The sequence below is a fragment of the Pinus tabuliformis genome, chromosome 4_2 (genome assembly GCF_031772625.1).
Source record: "Pinus tabuliformis cultivar Carrire ecotype Pingquan chromosome 4_2, CPIR1, whole genome shotgun sequence".
Lineage (NCBI taxonomy): Eukaryota > Viridiplantae > Streptophyta > Pinopsida > Pinales > Pinaceae > Pinus > Pinus tabuliformis.
The window spans coordinates 489,783,599-489,807,005 of record NC_142304.1 but is presented as its reverse complement, the minus strand read 5'-3'; positions in this window follow the sequence as shown (position 1 = coordinate 489,807,005).

Genomic DNA, 23,407 nt, shown 5'->3' with positions numbered 1-23,407 from the left:
TTGCTGTTGGTTTACAGTTGTGAGCATTGGGTGATTGCTTGAGGGAGGTGAAGAAGAGATTTCTCTCCGTCGGGAAGGTGATGCTGGATTGGACCTCTCATGGTTGTATCACCGCCTGAACCTTACTTCCATATATTAATAAAGCTTTTGAGGTTCTTCTATTCGCATGTGTTTCAATGGTGTATTGTCTTACTTGCGTCTTTGATTTATGCTAATCCTTGAATCGATTATGAATGCATGCTTCTTGTAGTTTCCTTTCTTTGTCTTGTTTGCAGGATCTCGTGTAGCTGGGCCCGTGAAAAGACTTGGAGCTGGGAGCAAGCGGCAATCAAAGGAGATTGGATCGACCATTTGCGCAAGACATCGGTAAGTGGATCTCTTCCTTTTATCTCTTGCATGTCATAAAGAAGAAACTTTAGATAGCTTTGCTTTCAGCTGTTGCTAAGGAACTGTCACCCTTAGAGTGGGTTAGGGTCATTCCGAGTTGGATACTTTCCCCCACAACAAATACCACGGGCCAAAACCATAGGATCAAAAACTGTCGGACTAATACCATGAACCAACCATGAAATTGCGTGAGATCAACACTTTTGACGAGGTACCATGGTCCAAAACCATAGGTTCAAATACCAAGGACTAACTACCATGGACCAAAGGTAAGTTCTCCAACATATACGCTCTTTTCCTTGCATGAAAGTGCGTACCATGGTCCAAAACCATAGGTTCAAATACCAAGGACTAACTACCATGGACCAAAGGTAGTTCTCCAACATATACGCGCTTTTCCTCATAGGTTCAAATACCAAGGACTAACTACCATGGACCAAAGGTAAGTTCTCCAACATATACGCGCTTTTCCTCATAGGTTCAAATACCAAGGACTAACTACCATGGACCAAAGGTAATTTCTCCAACATATACGCGCTTTTCCTTGCATGAAAGTGCGTGAACTTTTTCTCTACATGAAATAAACTTTTTTTTGCATAAAAGTGCGTGAACTTTTCTCTACATGAAATAAACTTTTCTCTGCATAAAAGTGCGTGAACTTTTCTCTACATGAAATAAAATTTTCTCTGCATATAAGTGCGTGAACTTTTCTCTACGCTATAATTTATTATCTGAGATGAGTGGGTTGCCATCAAGTACAACATATCTATCATAATGCCAACAGAAACAGGAAAAGGAAAACAAGGAATACACAGTTCTTGATGAAATCACTGAAAAAGTAAAGGTGCCTGAAAATAATAATAATCAACAACCACAACAAAAGCAACCACCACAACAACAACAGGCACCCCAAACACCTAAAAGTGGTGTTAGAAGATCTACCAGGATAAGTAGACGCCCTGAACGATACTCTCCTTCATTATATTATTTATTGTTGACTGATTCCGGTGAACCCGAATGTTATGAAGAAGCAATGTAGGTTGAAAGCAGGAAGAATTTGGAGGTAGCCATGGAATAAGAGATGGACTCCTTAATGCATAACCAGACTTGGGATTTAGTCAGGTTGTGTGTAGGAAAAGCTACATTAAAGAATAAATAGGTTTACAGGCTGAAGGAAGAAGATGGAGGAAAACAGAGGTATAAAGCTAGACTTGTGGTGAAGGGGTTTGCACAGAAGAAAGGTATTGATTTTGATGAAATATTTTCTCCCGTTGTTAAAATGACTCCAATTAGAACTATTTTAAGTCTTGTAGCAGCTGAAGATTTGCATCTTGAGCAGTTAGATGTAAAGATAGCCTTTCTCCATGGGGATTTGGAGGAAGAGATATATATGCAGCAACCACAAGGATATGAGGTGAAAGGGAAGGAGAAACTAGTGTGCAAGTTGAAGAAGAGCTTGTATGGCTTAAAACATGCTCCAAGGCAGTGGTATCTAAAATTTGACAAGTTTATGTCTGAACAAGGTTATACTAGATGTCACTCTGATCATTGTGTTTATTTGAAAAAGCAAAATGATGGCAGCTATATTATATTGTTATTGTATGTAGATGACATGCTTGTTGCAGGATCTAACATGCAGGAAATAAATGTTCTCAAAAGAAAATTGGCAAATTCATTTGCAATGAAGGATTTGGGAGCTGCAAAACAAATCCTTGGTATGAGAATAACTAGAGACATGAAAAATCATAAATTAACACTGTCTCAGAATGAGTACATACAAAAGGTGTTGAAAAGATTTAACATGCACAATGCAAAACCAGTTAGTACACCTTTTGCTAGCCATTTCAAACTTAGCAAGGAAATGTGCCCAAAGACCCAAGAAGACATGGATTATATGTCTAAAGTTCCATATGCATCAGCAGTTGGAAGCTTAATGTATGCAATGGTATGCACAAGGCCTGATATTTCACATGCAGTGGGAGTTGTAAGCAGGTACATGAACAATCCAGGAAAGGAACATTGGATGGCAGTGAAATGGATTCTCAGATATTTGAAAGGCACCACAAATCAAGCATTATGCTTTGGTGGTTCAAACATCTCCCTACAAGGATATGTTGATGCAGATATGGCAGGTGACAGAGATAACAGGAGGAGCACTACAGGATATGTATTTACTGTTGGAGGAACAACTGTCAGTTGGGTTTCAAAAATCCAAAGTGTTGTTGCACTTTCAACAACAGAAGCAGAGTATGTTGTTGTTGCAGAGGCTAGTAAAGAAATGATTTGGTTACAAAGGTTTATGGGTGAATTAGGTAAGGAGCATGATATGGGCACGTTATACAGTGATAGCCAAAGTGCCATTCATCTTGCAAAGAACTCAACATTTCATTCCAGGATTAAACACATACAGCTCAAGTACCATTTAATATGATCAGTGTTGGAAGATGGAGAGTTGAAGCTGGAAAAGATACACACTGGCCAAAATCCTACAGATATGCTAACAAAAGTTGTAACCAGGGAGAAACTGAGAATATGCTCAGTTTCAGTTGGTCTTCAAGGATGACGATGAAGATGAGAAACAGCCAGGTCCAAAGAGGAGTCATTGTCCAACAAATGGAGCATCGGTGGAGTTGCTACAATCAGTCTCCAAGTGGGAGATTGTTGGGTGTGGAGCCTGATTATCTTCTATATTCAAAGGTATCACCACATAGGACCCCAGTTTGAAATGGGGGCGGCAACACCGCCTGTAAAATATTCGCTGCAGGGGGGGTCCAGGGGGGGCAGCGGCGACCTTTGGGAGCCCCCTCCCTGGCGGGGGATTTCGGGGGCAGCGCCCCCGAAACTAGAAATAGTTGTAAAATTTCCTTGTAAAAGTATAGTAATTTCTAGTCAATCTGGGCCGTTCATTAGGCGGATGATCTGACGGTAGAACTTATGTTTAGTTTATGGTTTTTTGCCCTAGAAGGAAACCCCTCTCTTTGTATGAGGGTATTGTATTTGAGGCTGTGTGATAGATGTGTATTCTGTGAGCGAGAAACAGAGAGGTGAGACTGTGAGAGAAAACAGAGGATATTACAACGAATTTGCTATAGGTTGTGTCTCTTCATTTTGCTGGATAATAGAAAGGAAGGACTGGCTATTCGGGGTGGACATAGCCCAAACTGGGTGAACCACATATATCTGTGTCTCTTTTGTTTTGTGCGTTTTCTGTGTTTATATTTCTGCAATATTTTATGTGTTCCATTTCTCCGTAATATATATTTTTCTAACAATATTTTCCTGATTGGAAAAGTCATGAACTGAAAAATATCCTTCTAATAGATTTAACCATCTAATCTACTATGTTTGCATCTATATGGAATTCAAATATGAGAATATCAAAGTTAACTTGTACCTTAAAAGGAGTGGCACCTCCATAGTGATTGTTGGATGAAGATGCATCACTTGTGGGTAGTCGTCGAAGGATCTGGGAAAATTTATCCATCATCGTATTCTTCTGTCACTTGAGGGATTCCTCGAGAAATATTTTGAAAGGATCTCTTGCCCCCTCGTCTTTCTTTTCTTCCTCCATGGGAGTCTGTCAGAGTTTGCGAGGTTGTTCTTGCAAAGGTTCAACGAGTTCAAGCCCTAACTCATTATACCCTGACCTCGATTGGGACACGTAAAGAAAAACAGAGAAAGAGAAGGTTGCTCTGATACCACTGATCCAGACTTAAGTAGGAATGCAAAAAAATACAGAAACACAGATATACACAAAGATGCAATAGAAATAAAACTTCATTCCATTAATATCAAAGAACTGAAATATGCTTACATACAAAAATATAAATAAACTAGCTTAGGAAATGGTAACTTATCTCTGAGAAGAGATGTGGCAGCTACATGCCTCTGAACTGTGTTAGAATGAGCTCAAGGGCCATTTTTATTATTGAAAAACAAGGGAAAACCCTAAACAACCAAAAACCTAACCCTAGCAGATGGAACACTAAGTGTTTGTGGGCCCCATTAGGGTTAGTTGGGAAGCCAACTTCTCGGGGACGTAACGTGGTCATATTATCTCTGTTTGGCGCGTACGATACCTTGTTGGAAGGATCTCTCCAAGTACTACATGATTTTCCGCATGCCCCAACTTATGGCAATGGGTCTATTGCAAAACTCAAAAAACACCTTTAGGGGGTCAAAACTACTCCGAAATTTCAAAGACCTAAAAAATGCTAAAAATAGTAAATGCTGCTATAAACAAGGAAGCTAATGAAACCGAGTAGAGGTATAGGTGGAATATGTGGGTGGCCACCAATATCCACCTAGATTAGTCCTCCCTTCTTAGGAATTAATGGTCTCCATGCGTGTAGAGCCTCCATGAGGTGATGAAATTTTTGTTGAACCTAGTCCCTCATGAACCACTTGCCTTGGTGAAGGAGTTGGCCTGCTTTGACAACTTGATATAGATAGATTATCTGTTGGTGAGTGTTATTGATCTATGTGTCCATAATTTGATCAATTTTGGCTTGTTTCATGCAGTCTAGGTTTAACTCCGTTGGTGTGAGTTGTTTTACAATGTTGGATGTGTCCAACAATGGTGGAAAGTATGGCAGAAGGCGGTCCACATTCAATACTGGGTGTAAGCTAAGGAATGGTGGAATACTGAGCTCGAATACATTGTCTCCTATAGCCTTGGTGATGGTGTACGACCCATATCGAAGTGGGAAAAGCTTGCGGTGGGGCTCAGCGAGGTGTTCTTTCTGTAGATGTATCCAAACTTTGTCGCCCACCTAGAACTTGTGTGGCACTCGATGTTAACCATATCGCTGCTTGTACTTAGCATTTACTTTGTACAATATGTCATGGATCTACTGGAAGATGTGTTGAATGCACTCAATGAAGTCGTTATCCCTTTCAGCTTCATACTGGACATGATTTGAATCTTTCAGAGCATATGTAAATGGATTGACCACATCAATGGGACATAGTGGCTTAAATATCAATCCCACCTAAAAATGGCTATGTATAGTTGAGCTATGGAGAGCTTTGGTGTATTTGTGGTGGATAGGGGAGGATTTCATCCCATGTGTGTGGATGCTTCGAGTTTCATGTACAAAATGTGTACAATCACCCTGTTGAGGACCTTTGTTTGGCCATTAGTTTGGGAGTGGAAAGTCGTGGACTTAGTGAGACTGGTATCCAGCATCGACCAGATACTCAACCAAAATGTACACAAGAACCTGTTGTCTTGAATTGAGATAATGGACTATGGGTTCCCAAAGTGTACCCACACCCATTCAAAGAAGAGCTTGGCAATGGCTTCTATTGTGATACTCTTCTTGCAGGCTGACATAATGTCCATCTTAGAGAATCTATCGAAAACCACGAAAACACAATAGTTTCCATGCTTAGTAGAAGGAGGGCCCCACATGTAATCCATGGAGATGGATTCCCAAGTTCGACTAGGAGTAGGCATAGGAGTATATAGGCCTTGCTTCTTGATGGGCGGTTTTGCAATGGCGCAGGAAGTGGAGGATCTAATGTACTTCCCAACATCATGTCGAAGGTTCGACCAATAAAAATACTTCTACAACAATACCATTGTTTTCTCTACCCCGAAAGGTCCAGCGACCTGACTGTAGTGCACCTCCAAAATCATATTGGCACGCTCATTTGAAGGAACATAGAGGTGTCCTAGGTGGCATAAAAATACATCTTGGAGGTGAAAATTTGGAACTTTCTTGCCTTCCAAGAGTGTCTGGTATGTGTTTTCAAACTTTGGATCACTCTTGTAAAGATGCGGCTACTCCATAGTCTCGTGCCTACAAGAGTTGAGCACAATGGTCATGACCGACGGTTGGTTGAGACAATATGGAACGTTGTTGGTGCTGCCCTTCTTGTACATATTATTCAAATGGAACTGTTGTAGGTATGTCGACCATTTCTAATGGAAATCGTTCTGCAACTTCTCTTGTATCTGTATGAACTGTAGGGGTTGACAATTTGTGTGGATGACCGTTTCCTTCCCCATAATGTAATGCTTCTATTTTCGACAGGCTTGCACAATGGAATACATATCTTTGTCATAAGCTGGGTACTTTCAAACTGTGTCTGAAAGTGTCTCACTATGATATGCCACTGGATGCCCCTGTCGAGTAAGAACTGGACAAATAGCATAGTCTGAGGCATCTGTCTCGATCTCAAATGGTTGTTGCAAATCTAGTAATGTGAGCATTGGTGCAAAGTAGAGGAAATACTTTAACTTGACAAACTACTTCTATTAGGATTCAGACCAAAATAACTTTGCTTTCGATCCTCCCTTGGTGACTTGACTCAAGGGCCAAGTGATATGAGAGAATCCCAACACAAACCTACAGTAGAAGTTGGAAAGAACCAGAAAGTTGCGGAGCTCTGTTAGAGTGGTTGGGCTTGGCCAACCCGAATGACTTGTATCTTGGTTGGGTCCACATGCACACCTCACTCATCAATGATGCACCCCAAATATTGAGCCTGGGTCATACCAAAAGTGCATTTCTCCAAATGGGCACACAACTTGTATTTTCACAAGGTTTGGAGGACTTGTCGAATATGGTGGAGGTGCTCTTCCCAAATCTAGTTGAAGATCAAAATGTCATCCAAATACACCACCATGAATGAATTGGTGAAGGGTCGCAAGATGTCGTCCATCAACCTCATGAAGGTTGAGGGGGCATTTGTTAACCCGAAAGGCATGACCAACCATTAGAAAAGGCCCTCCTTGTATTCAAAGGTAGTCTTCCACACATCGGAGGGTTTGATCGATACCTGGTGATAACCGGACTTCAAGTCAAACTTGTTGAAATATTTGGCCCCCTTGAGCTGGTCCAAAAGGTCATCAATCCGTGGGATTGGATACCTATTTCAAACAGTGATCTTGTTCAACACTCGATAGTCAATATAGAGTCTCCAAGTCTTGTCCTTCTTCTGTACCAACACGATTGGTCTCCCAGAGACAGATGAACTTGGCCTGATGTGCCCTTTCTGCAACAACTTTTGAATTTGCCTCTTGATTTCATCGTTATCCAGAACAGAGCATCGATAGATCGGTCCAGTGTGAGGCCATATCGATGGAGTGCTTGACCTGATAGTGTAGAGGTACCCCTTTGGGTGAGGTGAACAAGAACTTGTACTCCTCCACAACCTTGTCCATCTCCTGCTACCATTTGGAGGAGCCTTGTTTGGAGGCCATGGCCACAATATTCTTCTATTTAAATTTATGCTTGACCTTGAAAACATACCAATAGGTGGCGCCAAGTAAGGATATGTCCAGGAACAACATCTCATCCTGGATGTACTTGTGTAGATAGTCGCGGTACTTGAGTACCAAATGCCGCTCAGAATCCTTGACACCCATCTTCGTGAAAAGGGTATGGAAAGCATTTGTGAACTCTGACACATCTTGGTCCCTTCCCTTCCGTAGCGTGGTCCACTTTATGTATTTATCTTCATAGCTCTCGACAGGGTAATATTGTTCCTTGATGGCATCTCAAAAATAATTCCATGTGGGTGCGGCTGAAAATAGTGAATATTACATGTCTTCCTTTTATTGTGGCTTTGAGGAATGCAAAAGTAATATTTTCCCAATTGGAAAAGTCATGAACTGAAAAATATCCTTCCAACAAATTTAACCATCTATCTACGACGTCTGCATCTATCTGGCCTTCACATATGGTAATATAAAAGTTAACTTGTACATTAAAAGGAGTGGAACCTCTAGAGTGGCTACTGGATGAAGATGTGTCGCTTTTGGGTAGCCGCCAAAGGATCTGGGAAAAGTTATCCATTATCGCATTCCTTTGTCGCTCGAGGGCTTCCTCGAGAAATATTTTGAAAGGATCTCTTGCCCCCTCGTCTTTCTTTTCTTCTTCCATGGGACACCGCCGGGGTTTGCGAGGATGGTCTTGCACAGGTTCAACTAGTTCGAGCCCTAACTCCTTATACCCTGACCTCGTTGGGGACATGCAAATACAAACAGAGAAAGAGAAGACTGCTCTGATACCACTAATCCAAACCTATGTAGGGACGCAACAAAATACATAAATAAACATATACACATAGATGCAACAAAAAGGACATCATTTCATTAATATTGAAGAACTGAAATATGCTTACATACAAAAAAGGAAATAAACTAGCTCAGACGATTGTAGCTTATCTCTGAGAAGAGATGTGGTGGCTACATGCCTTTGAACTGTGTTACAATGAGGCTCAAGGGGATTTTTTATTATTTAACAACAACGGAAACCATAACCCCAAGAGATGGAACACCAAGAGTTTGTGGGCCTTGTTGGGGTTAGTTGGGCTGCCAACTTCTCGGGGTCGTAACTCGGTCCTATTATCTCCGTTTGGCGCGTACAATACCTTGATGGAAAAATATGTCTGAGTACTACAGGATTCGCCGCATGCCCCTATCTATGGCTATGGCCATGTCGCGGACCCGAAAAAGAAGAAGAAGTCATTTATGGGGTCAAAATCGCTCTCGAAGTTTAGGACCCGAAAAAATGCTAAAAATAGTAAATACTGCTATAAACAAGGAAACTGATGAAACCAACTGGAAGTCTAGGTGGAATAGGCGGGTGGCCACCAATATCCACCTGGATAACTACACCTGATGTATTTTCACTATACTAATTGTATATGAAACAATTAAAATATCTAGGAAAAATTTCTTCCAACTTTATAAAACATATATTTTACTGTAAATTATAATATGCAAGATAAATGTATTTTAGCTATTTTATGTTAAAGTGTGCATTATAACAAGCATGTTTGAAATATGAATACACAAATTAAAATAAATATTTTTGTAAAGCAAAGAATTGGATTTGGATAAAGAAAATATTTATTTTCAACCTAGCTCAAATGAATAAGATTAGGAAATCTTTAATAAGTTTAATATTTTCACAAAAAAAAGGTTATATTAAAAATTATACTAAATAGCAATTTAAGTATAAAATTTATATTTAAGCCTTAAGAGTTATGGTTGTTAATATATCACCTTTATAAAATTTAGATAAAAACTTAAAATATATAAAATTATTTTAATTGACAGTTTGAAATAGGTAATAATATAATATGCATATAAAAAAGTTTGAAATTTTTAGCAATCAAACCAAACATTTTGGAACTAGAATAGTTTAATTTATTTGAGCATTGGATTCTTAGAATGTTTGTTAAAAATTCAAATATCTTTTATGAACAATATCACTAAACAAATTAGAAAATGGCACTTATCATATGTGTATGTGTAATAAAATAATATTAGCACTATTATTTGTCCCTATGAAGAACTATAGTTTTCATCTGTTAGGTTTAAATTTTGAAATATTTGTGCATATTTCCCTGTAGCCATCGTGAAAAAATTTATTTTGCAAATTTTAGAAGATTTGAATAGAAAAAACAAGGGTTTTATTGGTTTTGATTGGTCAATTGAAGGTGATGAAATTGTTAACCTCTTCATGCAGACAATGATAGGTTGTGATTGTTTAAATATTATGGTACATTGCATGCTCTCCATTTGTTTGCTTGAACGTACACAATTAATGTGCTCCATTGTGAAACATTGTGGTTATTGTGATGTTGGTAGTGAGATTGGTTGATGGTGAGTTATTGAGGTCTCTTAGTTAATCTTCCATTGTCAACAAGGTTAGGGTTACTAGTTCGATCATTATTGTGTTTTTTATGTCGAGCCCTTGCTAATTGCCACATCAGTGGTGGGAGTGAATGGGTGTGTGCGGATAATGTCTACCTGGTTTGTCATTGTTGTGAATGGTGATAGTGTCCTTAGATAATAATTATGACTTTTTAATGAATAGATCATACTAGTTGTTGTAATGGTGTTGGGAATGAATGCAAGTCTAGTGTGGAATCACTATGTTGCAAATAACTATAATGGCCATAATCTTTTCAAAAATTTATTTATTTACTTTGTTGTTTGTGTTTCTAATGTGTTATGAATAGTAAATACCCTTTGTTTCCCTTTACTACAATTGTCATGGTGTTGTTGATAGGAGTGAAAGCTATTTTCTTTGGTTCTGCAATGGTGGTAATGTAGACAAGGATTTAGTTGTTTCTTACATGTTTAGGATTGTTACAGGTACTGACTAGTGAGAATTGTTGGCTTTATAGGGTTGTTGGTTGAATCAACAAAGGTATATGAGAGGTGTTTGTTTTTCTATTGTATGTGCTTAGGGTGTCAATGAGAAAAATGTATTTGAAAAGAATTTGAAGTTTTGTTGTGGGGTTTGGTGGCTTTGAGGGTAGTTGGTTAAGCTATTAGAAGCTCTTTAGAAGGGTTTGCTTAGGGTGGTGGTGTCAAATTTAGTTAGGGTGTCCTAAGAATTCCTTTTTAATTTTCCTGTATTTAAACATTCCTTATTAAAGGTGGAAATAAGGTAAGCCTAGAGCTTTCCTTTCTTTGGATTCAATAGCTCTTCAACATGTAAATGGTTGTTTCAAATCATATTTTTATTGTGGGGCTTGATTACTTTGGAGGGTTTAGCCTAGTGTGTTGTTTTTCCAAGTGCTTGGGGTGGTTGGGGTGAATTGGGCACTCTCTTTGAATATTTATAGTTGAATTTGGCTTCCTAATGGTTGAAATAATGTGAACTTGGACTATTTCCCTACATTGAAGTTGGTAGCTTCCTTTTCAATACACAAATGGTTTCTTTCAAAGATCATATTTTTTATGGTCTTCATATGCATTAAATTGTTATTGCTTGGGGTTTCCATTGTTTTTCCATAATGTCCACTCATGGGTTATTTGTACTTGGCATTGCAACATATGTCACACCTGGCATAAATTCATATTCAAATATAATTGAGCATATTTAACATTTCTAAATTATGATCTATGCATGTTTGATTTATTTACAAATGTAACTCATTGTCCTTGTACCACTATAGCTTCCTAACAAATTGATTCTACATTTTTATAATAGGTTTAACTACTAAAGGAATTGGATTGTATGTTAGTTTTTATTTTAATATATAAGTTTTTTCTTTTTCAATTTTTGTTTGCAAAGGATTTTAGTGTAAGTGTTGATTTCTTGATTATTGTCATTATGGTTGAATCACCAAGGTTGTCGCTATTCTCTCTTTTTAAGTTCATATTTCAATACATCAGTTTTATTTTGTCCATACTTAGAAGAAAACTTGGGATTAGTTTCTTGTGTAAAGTAGGGATAAAATTGAATATTGGTTTGATTTCTTGTGTTTCTAGTATAGAAGACAATAGCCGCTCTTGTTTTGAATATTTACCTTATCTCTTAGACATTCATATAATATCAAGTTGGGTTCATTTTTTTCTTTTTGAAGCAATGGTTCATATGTTTGTGTTCATGTTTCCATACATAAATTTGTTTAAGTATATTGAAAAGACAATTTGGTTCTACTCTTTGGTAATGTTTATATAAAAGATACAATATTCTTGATTTTTCGTGTGCTTCAAGCATAGCATGTGATTGCTCCTTTTCTTTTGAATCATTTTGTGGCCTCTAGTTGATGTGTACTTTTCCATTGAAAAGAATATTTGATTGGTTTTTGGGTAAGGTATATACAAGATTTAGTACATTTCTTATTTATTGTGTGTTTTAAATCTAAAAGGTGATAGCTCCTTTTTGTTTGAATCATTTTCTTTCCTTTATTTTAGTTGATATGTAGTTTACCATATGTCATATTGGGTTTGACATGCTATTTTATTGTAAAGTTTAAGAGAATGCTTCTAATGCTTACTTGAATCCCCAAAATTTATTAGTTGTCATTTTCTCTATTTAAGTCCATATTTACAAACATCAAGTTTTTATTCTCCATATTTAAAGGAATGTTTAGCTATATCTTTTTGGTAGGGTATGCATAAGACTTAACATTAGTTTGATTCCTCCTGTGTGCTTCTAGTGTTTTCTTGCCTCTAATTGATACTTACTTGATTATATGTTAGATTGGTTCACTTTTTCATTGAGTTATAAAATTTTAGATAATTCTTACAATGCTTTTACTGTGTTTATTGATTTGATTTTGGCTGTTTATACTTTCACTTTCCTTGGAGTCTTTGTAGAATAACTATTTTTGTTAGTTTTTTTTAGCACATTGGTTGAATGATTGATCAAACATAGAAGGTAATTGATCCTTTTATTTAGAATAATTATCTTGGCTCTAGTTGATATATACATGCTCATATATGAATATGAGGTCAATTTTCCAGTCATATATGCAATTTGAGGCAATTATTGTCTTGGTTTTAATGTGCTTCTTGATTTGAAGTTGGGTTGCTTATGCACTTGATTAATTGAAAGACTCGGCTAAATAATTGCCTCTTGTATGACGGCTTGTGTCAGATTACCTGAGTGATTAAGTAATGTTGTTTTTCTTGAATCTATAAAAAAATATCTTGATTATTGTGTTCATGTTTTTATAGATCAATTTTTTTCTATCCATACTCTAAAGAACATTTGGCTCTTTCTTATGTCTAAGTTATATGTAAGATATAATATTCTTTTGACATCTATTTTGTACTTAATGAATAGAAATATATATCTCATTTTATTTTAAATCCTTTCCTTGTGTCTAGTCAATATCTATTTTCCCATGTATAAAGTTGGGTTCAATTTCCATTCTACTATAAATTTTGAGGCAATGTTTACAATTTTTTAGATTTGAGATGTCTTGCTTGTGTGTTTAGTTCCCTAGAAGACGTCATAGGGAGTAATATGTGTGTGTGTCTATATACACACACGCACACGCACACACACACACACATCTTCATTTTCTTAAGGAGGTGATTTCAAATCACCGTGTTTAATGGACAATAGGTTGGACCAATGATTCATGACAATCAACAATGCTAATCGCCTATTTCTTTACACCAATTAATATTCATATCCATACTAAATCATATTCCTATCCTTACTAAAAAAATGTTCTTTTCTTTTGTAGAAAGCATACATAAGATTTGATAGTAGTTTAGTTTCTCTTTAGGGATTCATTTATTGTTTTTATTCATTAGAAAGATTTGTATCTAAGCCCAAATACTTTTATCGTAAAATGCTTTGAGTTTCTTCTAGTTGACTATTATTTTTAGTTATGTAACTCTTCTTGTCTTACATTTTTTAAGCTTCCATTTGTATTGTTTATTTTAGGGCCACATTTATACTCAATTATAGTGAAGAGAACATCAACATATGCTAAAATTTCAATCACTTAGATTAAATTTTGCACATTTGTTTTTCTTTCAAATAGTTATTGGCTAATTAGATTGAACTTTAAAATTTAGTTTAAGAGTAATGGTTGCAAAATGGTTTCTTGGCGATGCTTCCATCACTTAGAATGTGGTGAGCTCTCTATAACAAGGCAATGTTGTGGACCCCCCCATTCCTCTCATCTTGTTTTGGCATCCTCTAGTATTTTTCCTGCCTTCAAAATTTTGCTTATCAAAAACAAGGAAAACATGCTCAATTTAGCCAATATGGAAATGTAGAAATAAAAATAGAAAGTGACGTTTTGTCAAGAACAATATTCCTAGATATATACAATGCTCCAATATTTTAGAGAAAGAAAATGTGTATAAGGTATCAAAATATGAAGCATAGTTCCCAATCTTTAAAAACTACTTCCCTCAAAACTAGGAGGACAAGAATCCACATCTCCTAGACAATGTAATCCTTAGACATTGCCTTTGAAATTAATCATGACAATTCTTTGATTTGTTTTAAAATAAATAAATATGAAGTTTTTTGTTAAATCCCTACTTTCTAGATAAGCAACTCAACCAATATAAGAAAGTCATTTATTAATACCACTATAAAATCCCATCTTCCTAAACAAATAACTCAACCATCATACCACAACAAAAAAACTTAGCCAATATACTATGATCCATTATAATAATCTGACCTAGAATTAATATGTGGTTTCATAGCCTTTTGAGTTACCAAAGATTTATAGAAGCCCATAAATAACCATGGCTAATTGCAGGATTTGTTCGGAAAATAGGAGATGATATTGTAGAGATTTTCGGAATAAGACTGTGTAAAATGTGTGATCCGGAAATCTCTACAATATGACTAACTGTGGAAGTCTCCAATCACTCATAGGAGATGATGAAAACACTGAAATGACCCCTTACAATGTTCTAAATCACTATAATAGAGAAGATTTGATGATTTCTTCAAGCCTCCCTTTTGATCCTAAGACCCAAAAAATTATGGCTCAAATTGCTGAGAAAAAAATGGCACTAGGTAGGGCAACACAAATTTGGGCCAAAACTACCCATAAAAAATAACCTCAACTTGTTGATAATAATCGATAGGGCCTCTTAAAGTGATAACACAATTTAGTAATTATTGAATCGGCCCCCTTTTACCCGCACGAACTGTAAATGGAAAATAGGAACTCCAAAATCCCACAATCTCTAGTTGAACCCACGACCTACTAATGAAATTGATTCGTGTTGATAAAATGTTTGTTATTGATTACAAAGATTATTTAGATGAAGGAAATGTTGATATAGGCTTAAATAACATCCCGATACCTTTCCAACAAGGTATGGATTACCATCTAACTCCTCTCGATTGAGGAGATATTATTTTTTGAAAATAAAAGGTGGAATTTGGGCCCTAGTGAAGTCGACCCTCTTAAGGAACAGGTTGTCCCTACTTGAGGTCAAGTTGGCCTTGTTTGGGGGTTAAAAATTCCTATAAATAAGTAGTCCCCTCACTCATTTCGGCCAAGGAACTCATTCAAGAACATAGGAGGAATCCAAAATTGTTGGGGAATAGATTAGAGAGGTTCATACCCCATGAACCAAGGAGTTAAGCAAGATTGAATGGATAATTTTGAAGAATTTTCTTGTTTTGGCTAGGGAATTATCTAAACTGGTTTTTGATCAATATTTGAAGCATATTTATGGAGGAAATCTGGAAGAATTCATCCCTAATATGAGCCCTAGACTCGACCCTATTGCAACATTGTTTTGTTATGAAATAGCTACATTTTCGGCCTTGTTCTAGCTCCAGAAAACCAAAGACTTTAGCCCTGCAACTACCTTAGAATTTTGCCATGTAGCTGCCAAAGAATCAACTCTATAATAATCATATACTCGGACCTATGACATCCCTAGATGTAACCTTGTGGCAACCTTAAACTCAGCCCTATGATAGCCTCATTCTCAATCTGATATGAACCTCAATTTTTTTCATTTGTGTTTGAGAATGTAACTAGTTTCGGTCTTCATAATTTGTACCATTATGTATTTTTTGTAAAAATAAAAAGAAAAATTATTATTATTATTTTTCTAGAAACGCATGTTCTTCATGCTTCTAGATTTTGAGTCAAAGTCCTATTTTGGACCTATTGTAAAAGAAAAATATTTTTTTAAATGTAATTTTAGGACAAGAACCCCTCTGGGTTCGAAGTTGGCCTACATGTCAAGTCAACCTTACCCCAATGGATGTGTTTATTCAAACCCCTCTGAATTATGTAAGTATAGGGAAGATGAAGCTCATTTGAACACACACACTCGATGATTTGTGGTTTGAAATATCCAAGAAAGAACAGAGAGAAGTGGAGGTTCTAAGTTTGAAAGAAAGAAGTTCTTCTTGAGCTGGGGTTTGTGGAAAATCTACCTTAGTACATATCTTGTTATTGGTTTCTTGCTGATGGATCTGCAGGAAAGAATAAAGGCTTGATTTGGCATCTACAGGTGAAATTTTTCTCTGGTTACCAGTCTTGGATATCTCATTTGATTTGATTCTATAAGAACAAAATTTTCTGGGTTTTCTGCTTAGAGGGGGTTTTCCATGGCTTGGAGCCTATATCTTGTGTTCAGTGTTTTTCTATGATCTTCATGTTCATATTTTAGTAATTATTTGATGAAAAGAATAGAATAAGCGAGCTAAATTCACAAGCAATTACTAATGAAAGAAAAGTCTAATGATAAGTTGAAAACCTCTTGATTTCGAACATGGTATCAGATTTAAGGCTAAGGATCACATCTTTGCGGCAGATCGTTGTGATGACTATCGTTGCCCACTCTCTCTCTATCTATGAATCTCACTCATCTCTATGGTTCAATCAACTATGATACTTTAGATCTTACATGACAATGATAACTCACTTAGTTTTATGATTCAAATTACAACCCTGTGGCTAGCATCCATCACATAGGGATTATATGACTTTCACTTTTTAATTTAATATAGGTCGCTTCATCTAAAGGATCACATTAACAGTGATTTGTGTATATGTTATATGGTTTAAGAGCCTCGCAAAAGTGTTGACTCATTATATATATATATATATATATATATATATATATATATATATATATATATGTATGTATGTATGTGTGTGTGTATGTATATGTGTATATACTTGACTTTTCTCTAGCTCTTAATTAATTATAGAGCCTCGTTATGTGGGACAAATTTATTTGTGGAACCCTGTGCGCTTAAAATCGTACAATATCTAACACATTATCTGTGGTCACTTCACATGACATATATGAATCAATAAGTGATTCTCTTCTTTATGCTCGTGGCTATGGTACAGAACAATAATTAAATCAAATCAATTTGTCTTAACAAATTCTAAAGATGGCTCGAATACAAAATAAAGGATTGTATGGTTCAGATCACATGGTATGGATCGTAGTTTTTACGCAGTAACATCATCATGGTATCCTGTATATTATATCATATTATTTAACAATTTAGACAGTGGATTTAACTCCATGACATGGAAAGAGATGTTTCAGATCGTATCCCCATGGCTCATAACCCATATACTATATACCTATGAGGGGATCAACATTACAAATAATGGCACAATGATCTCTATTGCTTTGCATACATATTAAAAAAACATCATTATGTAAGTTTAGTGGTATGTCAATCAACAACACTATGGCCATGACCACCGAATACTCTGAGTGACATTTATATAATGGATATGTCCCGCACTATGAAATTTTCAGTAATCTTGTTATGTTTTCGCTATTATTGTGGCTTTGTCTTTGCAGTGGCTTATGGATAAGATACTGGTTCGATAATAAACCTTGTGGCACATCATATACACAATGACTAGCAGAGATTCTATTGTCCATGGAAGAATACTTGGTCAAGCACAATAATGCAACTACGACAGTTTGTTTTACCTATTATCGAAGGAATGAAAATTATGACAAAGCCATCAACCTAATAAGTTATGTCTTTATTATTCTTACGGTATAGTTCAAGTTTCATATGCATAGAAAAGTATAAACAAAAGGAAGTTTCCAATATGGCAGAAGTGGCAATGATATCTTGTAAAAATATGAAGTATATCAAGCAATGGCTCTCTAAGTTCAACAGTGGCAGTAATTTGTTGGAAGCATGAAGAAGGCATAATATGGAATAAAGTTGTGACTAGAAGTGAAGAACATAATGCTTTATAACAAAATGTAGTTTGAGTAAAGAATTTTCTGGTAATTATGGAAAACATAGTTACGTGGTCTTTCTCTATGAGGTATGTATACTTGTCTGCATAATTACTAGAGAGAGTAATGCATGATCTTGAGATAAAATGCATTAGGGTTTTGCAACATACTTTTCATGGAATGAATCTAGGGTTTGTGGACTTTACATTTTTCTAAATTGATTTTTGGTATCTAAGGTTCATAAAACATAGATGGAACTTGGATTGGAAAAACCCTAGAAAAATGAAAAACCCTAATTCTAGGGTATGTGGTAAAACCCTAGCAAGAGTTGAAATAAAAATGAAACTTAGGGCTTGAAAGTCAAAACCCTAGGGATAGATGTTTCCACTGAAACTAATAACCCCAATAAGGGTTAGGTCATGGGATAAATAGGGCTTGTAACCAAAACCGTAGAAGTGCACTTTTAAGAAATGATGAAAACACTAGATTGACATAATTGACATCGTGCTCTTGTCTCTGTATATTTTTCTTGGTTGTCACTTGTTAGTGAAAATTGCAAGTACATGATAAAGGAAGCAACATGAGAAGGATGGAAAAGTAAAGCAACATTCATGCATGCACAACATATTAATACTTGTAATTACACCAAACCCCAACTAGGGTTTACAGCCTCATGGAACACAAATAAGCACATGGCACATAATACAACAAATACCTATTTTTAGGTCCATTAACAAGGGCACGTAACACATATAAAACTATGCATAAAATTTATAATTACACAAAGAGTACTCACTAGGGGAATTTTAAGGTCTAAAATGGGCCTCCTAAGAAAAATTTACAACCAAAATAAACTTTATAAGAACCAATAGGATTCAAGATGATGTTGTCAACCATGGGGGATGATTCACCATTTTTGGAGTAAAAAAGTAAAAAGATTAAAAAATAATGAAATAATAAAACTACTTTTTCAACTCGTATTTTAAACTTATCTCCCTAAGGTTTTACTCAAATTTCAAGCACGAGTACTTTTCAGATGCAAAATTTGATTCCTCATCCAAGGAGTACCCATGTTGCATACTTTTGATGGACCTTTCTACACGAAAAATGATAAATACATGAAAAAAGCGTGATTGCAATAACGTTTCTTCATGTATTTCTCATTTTTCATGTAGAAGAGTCCATCGAAAGTATGCAACATGGGCACTCCTTGGACTAGGAATCAAATTTTGCATCTAATGAGTGTTTCTGCTCGAAATTTGAGTAAACCCATAGGGAGATAAGTTGAAAATACGAGTTGAAAAAATAGTTTTTCTTTTTTCCCTCAAAAATTTGATGATGTAATCTAATGTTATTTTATTATTTCCACTATTATTTTATAATTTCCTTAGGAGGCCCATTTTATACCTCAAAATTCCCCTAATGTATTTGCGTAAGAAGAGTCGACTGGTCGTGGAATGATCCCAAGAAATCTTTCCCTTGTGATGCATTAAAGAATTACATATTAAGCTTGCATTTACCCATGAAATTACAAGTGCATAAAGAAGAGGAAGAGAAGAATAGCAAGTCATGCATAGATGACACAGGATTGATATCAGAGTTCGTCCAGGAGGGACTACGTTTTCGGGCCCTGCTCGAATTAGTGGGGAGGCCCTGTTTTCATTAGATGGAAAAATAATGAAAGTACATCAAAAATCAAAATAACGACCTTATACCTCTAAAATTGAAGAAGCCTGAAAATTGCAGATCTCTGATGGAGAAACAGACAACACTGTTGAGTTTGCGGCGTTGAGAAATGCCGAAACCATATAAAATTTGTCGAAAACTGATCACGTGAAAATCTGGCCCCCTCGAGAAATTGCTTAGATCATGGTTCTGGCCCCTCTCTCTACACTGCTCAGGGTTCCACCTGCATAGAAATCCACGCCTGCTACTCTACCCCCAACGCACTATGGCAAAAGGTTCATATAGTATTTGTTGGACAAATTAAAAAAAAATGTGGTTGGCGCAGTGGCTAAACATGTCAAGTTGTTGAGGAGGGGTTAGGGGATCAAATCCTACCCTTCCCTGAATTAACACACATATACTTTTTAAGGCTGGTGGTTGGGGGCATTAAATGTTTTGTGGTTGGCGTGTGAGGGTGCCCGGGAGGCGGGCAGCCACACCGGCCGGGCGGGTTCGAGCCCCGCCACCCTCGGATCAACACTTGGCAATGAGAGGTGTGGGCCGGGTGCATCAGAGGTGGCCCGCCCTGCCATTTAATACATCATAGTTATAATGTTTTGGAGGTTGGAGGGTCAGTAGGGTTCATGGCCCATTGACATATATTAAATATAAATTTTGTTATATTATGGTTCTGGGTGCGGTGGGGGTGGTGGAGGTCATGAATCGCCACCAAAAATATATTTTTTTTTATTTTTTTTATGATATAAAAATCATTAGGCATTTTTGCAAATTCGAAAATTGGTCGAAGGAGTCAATTTAAGCAGGCCACAAATTTGACCGGAATCTGGCCAAGGTTGGCTGGAATCCAATGGTCATATTTTGTCCAAATTGCTGCCTCCTTAAGTCTACCAAGTCACCCAAGTCAACCCTGAACTTTGAATGCTCCTAACTTTCGCATACAGACTCAGTTGACGAATCGTTCGCACCACCACGATCACGATGACGAGATATTCAACATGAACATGGTTCGAGTACAATCTAAACACTTTGATTTTTGACCCTTCCTGAGTCCTCTTGGACTTATGCATGTGTCTGGAGCCACTTGGATCAATCCTCCCCACTGAGGAGCTTTTGGACCCCAAAAGCATTTACACTTAGCACACTGTTTGTGTCCTTTTCAATCCACACTTTCAATCACCTGCACGCAAAACTGGTACATTATTTGCAATCATGCACACCACACAACCCTTCCTTGCGAAGAGTTTATAGCACACACTCCTTGGCCAAGGATTACATAAAAAGTAATCAAGACTGCAACTACTAATAATGAAAGGCCAAAATATCATTGTTGCATTTTGAAGTGATAAGAAACACACCATCACTTTTACATTTACTTGCAATGTATGATTTACAATGGTGGCCATAACAAGATACTACCTTAAAAAATCCAACTTAATAAAGTAGACCCCCATGAATGGGGTGGATTCATTTGTTGAACATGTTCACCTTTTGGCTCCTCTAGCGATGTTTCCAGAGCATAGATCATCAGACATGTGGTTTGTTGGTGTCCCTTTTTGTTGCAATGACTACAATGATTCTTTTTCCTCCAAACTTTCGGGGCTACCTTGGGGTGCTCTCCCCTGGTGTTCCTTCGATAAGTGTTCATGGGGCCCTCACTATCGCTGGATTGTGAGGAGGGAATTTCATCATCTTTCGTTGGTTGGTTACTAGCTGTATTGGAGCTTTATCCCATTTCCTTTCTGGCATATCTGAGTCCTGTACGACATAGAAATTCCTCAACTTCGATGGGGTTTACGATGCCCTAGCCTTTGATGCTGAGGCCCTTTCCCTGATACCCCATCTTCAATAGTTTGGATCCAATCCCTGTAGTATGTTTTTCAAAAGCAACGAATTCATAATCATGAAAAACATATAAAATTGGGGAATTGCTTTTTACCTCTGGATAGCGATGCTGCAGCTTTTCCAAGGCCTCATCCTTGGATTGCAACTGGCATATTAATCTTTGTTTTTCTTCCCTTGCCTCCTGTAGAAGCCGCCTTAGCTCAGTATTCTCTTCTTGGATGCGGTGGTTGATCTCCTCAAGTTCTCGAAGTTTTGTTGCGAGGAGTGCCATTTTCGTTATGTCTGTCCTTGATTCATGGCTGGAATTAGACCCCAAATCTATGGGTCCTCCTGCCGCAATCCCAAGGGCTGCAAAATTCGTTTCACCATCAGAATCGGACCCCAAGTCAATGGGCCTACATCATGCAAATCCCGTAGCTATGACCTTCTCATCTTCCTCTGACTCAGAATCTTGGTTTTGTTGCATGGTGGTGATAACCTTTTGCTTCCCCTTTCTGTCATTCCTTTTAGGTCTCAGCTCAAGGTGAAACTTCCAACAATTTTCTTCGTCATGCCGCTCTTTCTCACAATGTGTACAAGAGGTATTTTCTCCCCTTCTCTTGGTTGCTGCAGTTCTCTTTGGGTGGTCATCTCGTTCATGTGTTCCCCTATTTTCCAGATGAATGGCCTTTACATTGGCTGAGTCAATGGTAGTATGTTCAAACAATAATAATGAATGTCTAATGTAACTATGTAATGATCCAATATACTTAGTTACTACTTCAGGTGAGTCAAGTGCAATGCCCAAATTAAGTGCTTGTTTTCGAAACTCCTTGGTAAAGCTTTGAAGATCCTGACCTTTGCCTTGCCTCAAGTATTTCCAATCCATTAAGGCTTTTTGTTTATAACCCAAGGGATAAACTTTTTCTTTTAATGTAGAAATGAAACTAGGCCATGAGGAACGAAGATTACCCATACTCTTAATGCTTTGCAATTTTCTCTCCCACTAGACGAGAGCGGTGCCACTCAGTCGAAGAGAGGCCAATTGAATCTTTGCCTCGTCCTCTGCGATCCGCTGAATCCTGCAGTAGATTTCAATTTGGCTAATCCAGTTATTAAGATTTTCTGCATTACTTTCACCATTATACATGGGAAGATCAAATTTGACATCTAATTTAAAGAAAGGTTCTTATATGCATCCTTTGAATTTCTATGATGATAGTGATGAGAGGAAGAAGAACGTTCACTCGTGGAAGGAGAAGGAGGTGGATCTCCTCCATCATCTCCATGCATTGAACCTTGTTCTTCTGGAACTCTTTCCCCTGCACTCTCAAGTTTTTCAAGTCTTGAAAACATCTTCTCAACACGATCTGCCATTGTGTAGAAAGTCTTGCGGAAGTTTACCTCCTCTTCATATTGAACATCATTCTCCTCACCCATGTTTCTCCTTCAATGCGCAAGTTCCGCTTCGGGATCAAAAGATTTTAATTCGCCTTCATCTCTTCGTAACTTGTTTTTGGTTAGCATGCAAACATGCAAATAGCATCCACAAAGTCCTGCTCCGATACCACTTAATCCCAAGGAATCTTTGCCTTGTGATGCATTAAAGAATTACATATTAAGCTTGCATTTACCCATGAAATTACAAGTGCATAAAGAAGAGGAAGAGAAGAATATCAAGTCACGCATAGAAGACACAAGATTGATATCGGAGTTTGTCCAGGAGGGACTATGTCTCCGGGCCCTGCTCGAATTAGTGGGGAGGCCCTGTTTTCATTAGATGGAAAAATAATGAAAGTACATCAAAAGTCAAAATAATGACCTTATACCTCCAAAATTGAAGAAGCCCGAAAATTGCAGATCTCTGATGGAGAAACAGACAACACCGTTGAGTTCGTGGCGTCGAGAAATGCTGAAACCATATAAAATTTGTCAAAAACTGACAACGTGAAAATCTGCCCCCTGGAGAAATTGCTCAGATCATGGTTCCGGCCCCTCTCTCTGCACTGCTCAGGGTTCCACCTGCATAGAAATCCGTGCCCGCTACTCTACCCTCAGTGCACTATGGAAAAAGGTTCATAT